At 36.7% G+C, this 6,306-nt stretch overlaps 1 long non-coding RNA gene across 1 annotated transcript; it reads left to right on the forward strand.

Moving 5' to 3' along the window:
* The first annotated feature begins 420 nt into the window (after positions 1-420).
* Positions 421-4,977, forward strand: LOC139077059 (uncharacterized). The gene is made up of 2 exons (XR_011529246.1): positions 421-935; positions 3,981-4,977. It is a non-coding gene; the product is annotated as an uncharacterized lncRNA (long non-coding RNA).
* The last annotated feature ends 1,329 nt before the right edge of the window (positions 4,978-6,306 follow it).

Consider the following 6,306-nt stretch of genomic DNA (forward strand, 5'->3'; position numbering starts at 1 on the left):
GAATTGAAATTTGGGGGTACAAAGATTCAGGCGGAAATCCAAATAGTGTCCCGATTACAGGAGAAGGAATCAGGGTTTTTATGGGAAAAAAAGAAGGTGAGGTCAGATGTTTTTAAGAGTTCCTCGGTGCTGACAAGCTGAGCCAGATGTGAACTTCAATGATTGGTCAGGCCAAGGGGTCACTAGGTAATAGTTCACTGTGCTTTCAACAGGATGTTTTCGTGCTCCCTGACCTCTTGGGATGTTGGCAGTTTGGCCCAGTTTAAAGGTTCAGAAAACAGGACGTGCAAGGCAGCTCCTCCGGAAGAGTTACTCTGGCTCCATTTTAAAGTGGCTCCACTTACGTCATGTTTCACAGCTGCGATTTCTTCCTGAGTGTTCAGGATGTTTCTTAGCACATACTGGGCTTCCTAGTTAGTTGAATTGATGGTACTGTTACTCACGGATACATTTACCCAAATATGGCATTGTAGGTCTAACTAATGCTAGTGGAGCTGGCTGGAGCCTGGCAGAGGTGTTGTCAGATTTACACAGAATGAGGGGCTCCTGGAGCTGCTCAGACAGAACGCTCACAGTGACTTCATAAAACAGCACAACAGAAAGTGGACCATAATCAATGAGAACTTAAAGCATGACAGGAGAAGGGTGATGCTGGGAGTCGGATCAGACCTATAAAATCAGGTTGGAAAGAGCAAAATGAGTCATGAAGTCAAAATCCAGGAGAATTGGGACCTGGAAGTAGTGAAATACGAAGGAGGACAGGAAGTGGTTCCACACCAAGGCTGTGCATGTTTCAAGCCTGCTTTGGTCCTGCTCTCATTTGGTGTCAATAGCATGTGACAAATTCAAGACTAATAGTTTACAAATGGACAGCACCAAAATAGACACACACGCTCTGAAGATAACCAATCTCTCTCTACCTCAGTTAGCTTCAGGTAAGAATTAATATCAAAGGAATTAAGATAGACTTTGATGTACTATTTTGATTATTAACTTTGTGAAATATATTTTTCTGAATTTGGATTATAATTGGTCGTTGTGCATTTATATCTTTGTCTAATGTTACTAATTGGTTTAAAAAATATCTTTTGGGATTTTGGAAACATATTACTTGCAAATACTAAATAAGATTTCATCTTCATCTCGATAACCCAACATGAATTTTATTCTTCATTTAAATAACTTACACTCTGGATAGTCAGCCAAAGTTAAATGCTAAATGATATATTTTTCTTATTTTGGAAATATTATAAACAGTGGATTCAAAAGTGTCCAAATTTTTGAAACTCTTAACTTCCATGATGATACAGTATGTTAAGTAAGTGCTCAGTTCTCAATATTGATTCAGAACGGTTAGGTACAGAGTTTATCTATTCATTAGTACACATTCCCTAAAATTTCTAGAGAAGTTTTGTAGCAAAAAAAAATGCTCTATCCACTTAACTGTGTGTTCCAAAATTGAAGTAGGAAAACAGGGTAAGTGTAGTTCAAAGGTCAATGATCAGGGAAGCAGATTTTTATTAAAATGTGAATGAATCATCTGTGCTATTAAACTGCTATATAATGAATTGGATTTGAAAGCAATTAGAAAGCTATGTACACCAATATGGGGATAATTCACATTTTAATATTGATGGCAAACATTTTTGCAGTAAAATGTGTATGAAAATGGAGAAAAGCCTATTAAAGATGTACGTAAAAGAAAAAGTTAATGATATTTGGAAAATAGCATGTCAGTTATGATTTTATTAGAAATATTTTCCTTCTAAACTTGAAAATTGGAATGGAAAATCAGATTACAAGACAAACTATTGCTTTCTGGCATTTTAAGTTATTTTGATGGTTTTAAAAAAAAGGAACTGTGTTAGACATATATATAATAATTTAACTAATGAATGAGAGAACCAAAGAATATGCACAATAAAGAATTGAAAAACCAACATAAGTTATAAATAACTTCTCTGGACATTATTAAAAAACTACTTCTCCAGAGCTAATGGCTATACTGGTTCAAATAATATACAAAGAATAATTACAATATGTCTTATTTTTCTGGATACGTTAATTAAAAAGGTAAGTTACTGTGAGCATGAAAACATAGATTCATTAAAAGATGGCAAGTTCCTGAGGAATAGATGAATATCTCATGGTAAAAACGAGATTGTTCAGATTTTTTTCTCCTCCCTAAAATAGTTTTGTACCTCCTTTCACAATTTTATGTTTAAATGTGATAGTATTAATTACAATAGTATTTATTCATCTACGTAGCTGCAAGCCCATGGTTCCCAGAGTATTGCGAGAATATTTTAAAGCAAAACTCTTATGTGACTGTTTAAAATGTATTTTGTGGAATCTAAATATAGTAGAGACTTGATATTAACACATAATCCAGTTTAAAAACACATAAATAATGCTGTTTTAGAGTCAAAATTTTACTTCATTACATGTTTTCATTGAAGTCATCATTCCATTCCACTTTCTCCACAGAATTTTATCCTAATCTGTTTTTATGCTTGAAATTCTTTTATGGATAACCCTCTCATTTCCCTGTGACAACCTTCACCTAAATCTCATAGAGTTGTATATTTTCTTCTTCTTTGTTGAGCTGGTTTTAGAATTATTTTGCACACAGTTTATCACAATAAATTAAATGAAATACACATTTTTAGGAATAATTAAGAGCTACAAAAATAAATTTTGATTGGAGATTCACTTCTAAGTAACTTATATGGGGTTTAAAGTTTTATGTTAAAATGTATTCAAATCAGGGGCTGGCCCCGTGGCCCAGTGGTTAAGTTTGCGCGTTCCGCTGCAGGCGGCCCCGTGTTTCGTTGGTTCGAATCCTGGGCATGGACATGGTACAGCTCATCAAACCACGCTGAGGCAGCGTCCCACATGCCGCAACTAGAGGGACCCACAACAAAGAATATACAACTATGTACCGGGGGGCTTTGGGGAGAAAAAGGAAAAAATGAAATCTTTGAAAAAAAGAAAAAAAAATATTCAAATCAAACATATGGCTATAAAAGGAACTTTCTGTGTTTTTAAACTTAAGAACGTAATTCAGTGCTTTGAATGCCTTCTAGCCATACGCCAAGAAACACATCCTGACCTGTCATGAAAATTGCTCATGACAGTCTGTCACGGGGCAGCTCAATCACACTGTTCCTTAATTGCATTGATAGCAACAAAATAAAATGAAATGAAAATGAAAAGGAAATTACCTGATCTGCTGATAGAGCTGTTATCTCATCATTAGAGTCATTCATTTTCTACTATTTTCTGTTTTTCACTCTGATCAGTGTCCTGGATCTTTTGTTTCTTTGTTTTCATTAATGTTAGCTTTTTTTTTTCTTTAACGGTTTTGTTGAGATGTAAGTTACATGTCACAAAGTTCACCTATTTAAATCATACAATTCAATGGCCGTTAGTGGAATTACTGAGTTGAGCAGCCACCACCATGACCTGATTTTAGAACATTTTTATCACCTGAGTAATGAAAAAAATCACTTGCCATTCACAGGCCATCCTCGCACAATGCAGCGTAGTAAACTTCACTGTCGTGTAAGAAAACGTCTAACTGGGCTGTGATTCGTGCAGGCAGGGAGGAGAAACCGCCTATTTTCCAGGCCCTTCCCAGGCAGATATTGTCAAGAATAGAGTACACATAGGAATTAAAGAGATGGAAAAGGACTCCATACAACGCTTCATGAGCTGGTACCTTCTGGAAAGTCTTTATACGCACCTAGGAGTATGCTTGCACAGAAGGATGCCATGATGTAGTAAGGCATTAGTTATCTTTTGAAACCTATTCATCTATTGAGGAATAGATAATAAAGTCAGCATATAAAATTTCAGTAGGAAAATTTATAGATAGAAACCCATAAATTACAATAAACAGAATTTGGTTATGGGCATATAAACCAGTAGCCTGAATCTTTTGTTGAAATTATTATTATTTTTTGTTTGTTTGTTTTAAGGAAGATTAGCCCAGAGCTAACATGTTCTGCCAATCCTCCTCTTTTCACTGAAGAAGACTGGCCCTGAGCTAACATCCATGCCCATCTTCCTGCACTTTCTACGTGGGACGCCTACCACAGTATGGCTTTTGCCAAGCGGTGCCCTGTCTTCACCCGGGATCCGAACAGGCGAACCCCAGGCCGCTGAGAAGTGGAACGTGCACACTAACCCGCTGCATCACCGGCTGGCCCATGAAATTATTTATAAATACTTTGCGATAAAGCATGGCTGTCCTTTGCTGGATGGTTTGGCTTGTTTGCAGACTGCGAGAACATTTTCTTGCAATATCTTGCCACTGATAGATCTTTGGTTTTTTGAGGAAGATTAGCCCTGAGCTAACTACTGAGAATCCTCCTCTTTTGGCTGAGGAAGACTGGCCCTGAGGTAACATCCGTGCCCATCTTCCTCTACTTTATACGTGGGATGCCTGCCACAGCATGGCTTTTGCAAAGCGGTGCTATGTCCGCGCCTAGGATCTGAACTGGTGAACCCCAGGCCACCGAGAAGCAGAATTGGGAACTTAACCTCTGCGTCATCCGGCCGGCCCCTGATAGATGTTTAAAGTTCATGCATTCAGTCATTTTTCAGGGTGTTTCACCCTCTGTAAAGCTTAGTGTTACTCTTGGGTCAGCATAAGCACCTGACACTCTGGCTTGATATCTTGTGACTGTATCTATGCCACATGCTGATGGCAGCTCATTGAGTGTTAGTTGACCTCTCAGGGCCACCATGGCCCGAAGAACTGCACCTGGTCATTTTGATGCATTAGAGGAAATAGTTAGCACGTTTATGTTCAATATATTTCCAAAATGTACGTTAGCATCAAATTTATTATTGCTACGTGACGTTTGCACAGACTCATCTGAGAAGAAAGCAAATCCATAATTCTTACCCCATGCCTACTTTAGAATTGTTTAGTCAATGAAATGATAGTAAAAGAACCTATTTCATTTGTTATTGTTGGCTTTCTATCTTTCACTCCAACATATGCTCTCTCTTTCCAACATCATGTAGTGTGGCTTCCCAAAAGGATAGTCTCAAAAAGCAATAGTTTTCTGTGGAGTTTCATAACGTCCACACATATGATCATTCAGTAAATTTGGTGAAATATTTAATATCCATAATCAATATTGGAAAATCCCTTTATGTGAGTCTAATTCAATCTCCTTCCCAATGCTAGATTTAAAAATACATATATATCCCTAATTATTGGCATTCACCCTCTGTCGAAAGACATATATTATCAGAGAATACACTAATTTAAGAAGCAGCACTTTCCAATTTTTGCATAAATATTATTGTTACAAAAACCTTTCTTATTTTAGCTTAAAAACTACATTTGAGTAACTTCATTCTCTAGTCCTGTGTCCAACTCATAGGTGAATGTAGGTAACTCCTTGGAAGCTAAACTTTTACAGATGAAATAAAAAAAGCAAAATGAAAACAATAAAACTAAGACTTGCATTATCTCAAGTCACTAAGATTATTGAAATCAAATCGTATGTTTAATCACAGCACTGTAATACCTATACAGACAAAATTTAATTTTAACCTATTTATGCACTTAGAAAGCATTTATCGGATGCCAATTTGTGCTGTCTTCTTTTTCTGTGAAATAGCTAGTGTAATAGGACCCTTGATAATGTTGTAAAAAGGTAGTGAAAAAGTAAAAGAGTATGGGAGAAAATAGAGAAATAAATAAACAGAAGGAAACACATCTTTTCTGTCTTTTTTCCCCACATCCCAGCTACATAGGTCATAAGCTACCTTAGACCAGCGAGATTTTCCTGTGGAAAATTAAAATGTTGAAATGACTACAAATCCAAATGTATGCAGTATAGGCTCAGTGGAAAATGTATGCTATTATGAAGAAATAAAGAAGAAACGTAATGAATTCATGATTTTATAAATGATCTTAAAATACTCTGAAGGAATAAGCATTGAAAATTAGAATGGTAATAACAGAAATAAGTCAGTAAGTTTTTAAGAATAAAATAAGGAATTAGGCAACAAAGAAAAAAAATTCTTTGCCACGATGACTAAACAGACAAAATGATGACCAACCAAAAAACACTCTAAATCAACAGAAGTGGAAGTTAAGATGTGAACCCAGTTCTTGTCCCCCTGAGGGGAGTAACGTGGCGGTGGAACACGGCGGTCACCTCAGTGCCTTGAAGGCGAGCTGCCTCCATCTCCTGTTAGGGTAGTGAGCCCCCTCGGGGGCAGAAGAGTGGGTCCTGAAAGACGATCATACTTGCTACTTCAGAAACAGATTATTTATAATTT

Source organism: Equus przewalskii, chromosome 18 (genome assembly GCF_037783145.1).
Source record: "Equus przewalskii isolate Varuska chromosome 18, EquPr2, whole genome shotgun sequence".
NCBI lineage: Eukaryota > Metazoa > Chordata > Mammalia > Perissodactyla > Equidae > Equus > Equus przewalskii.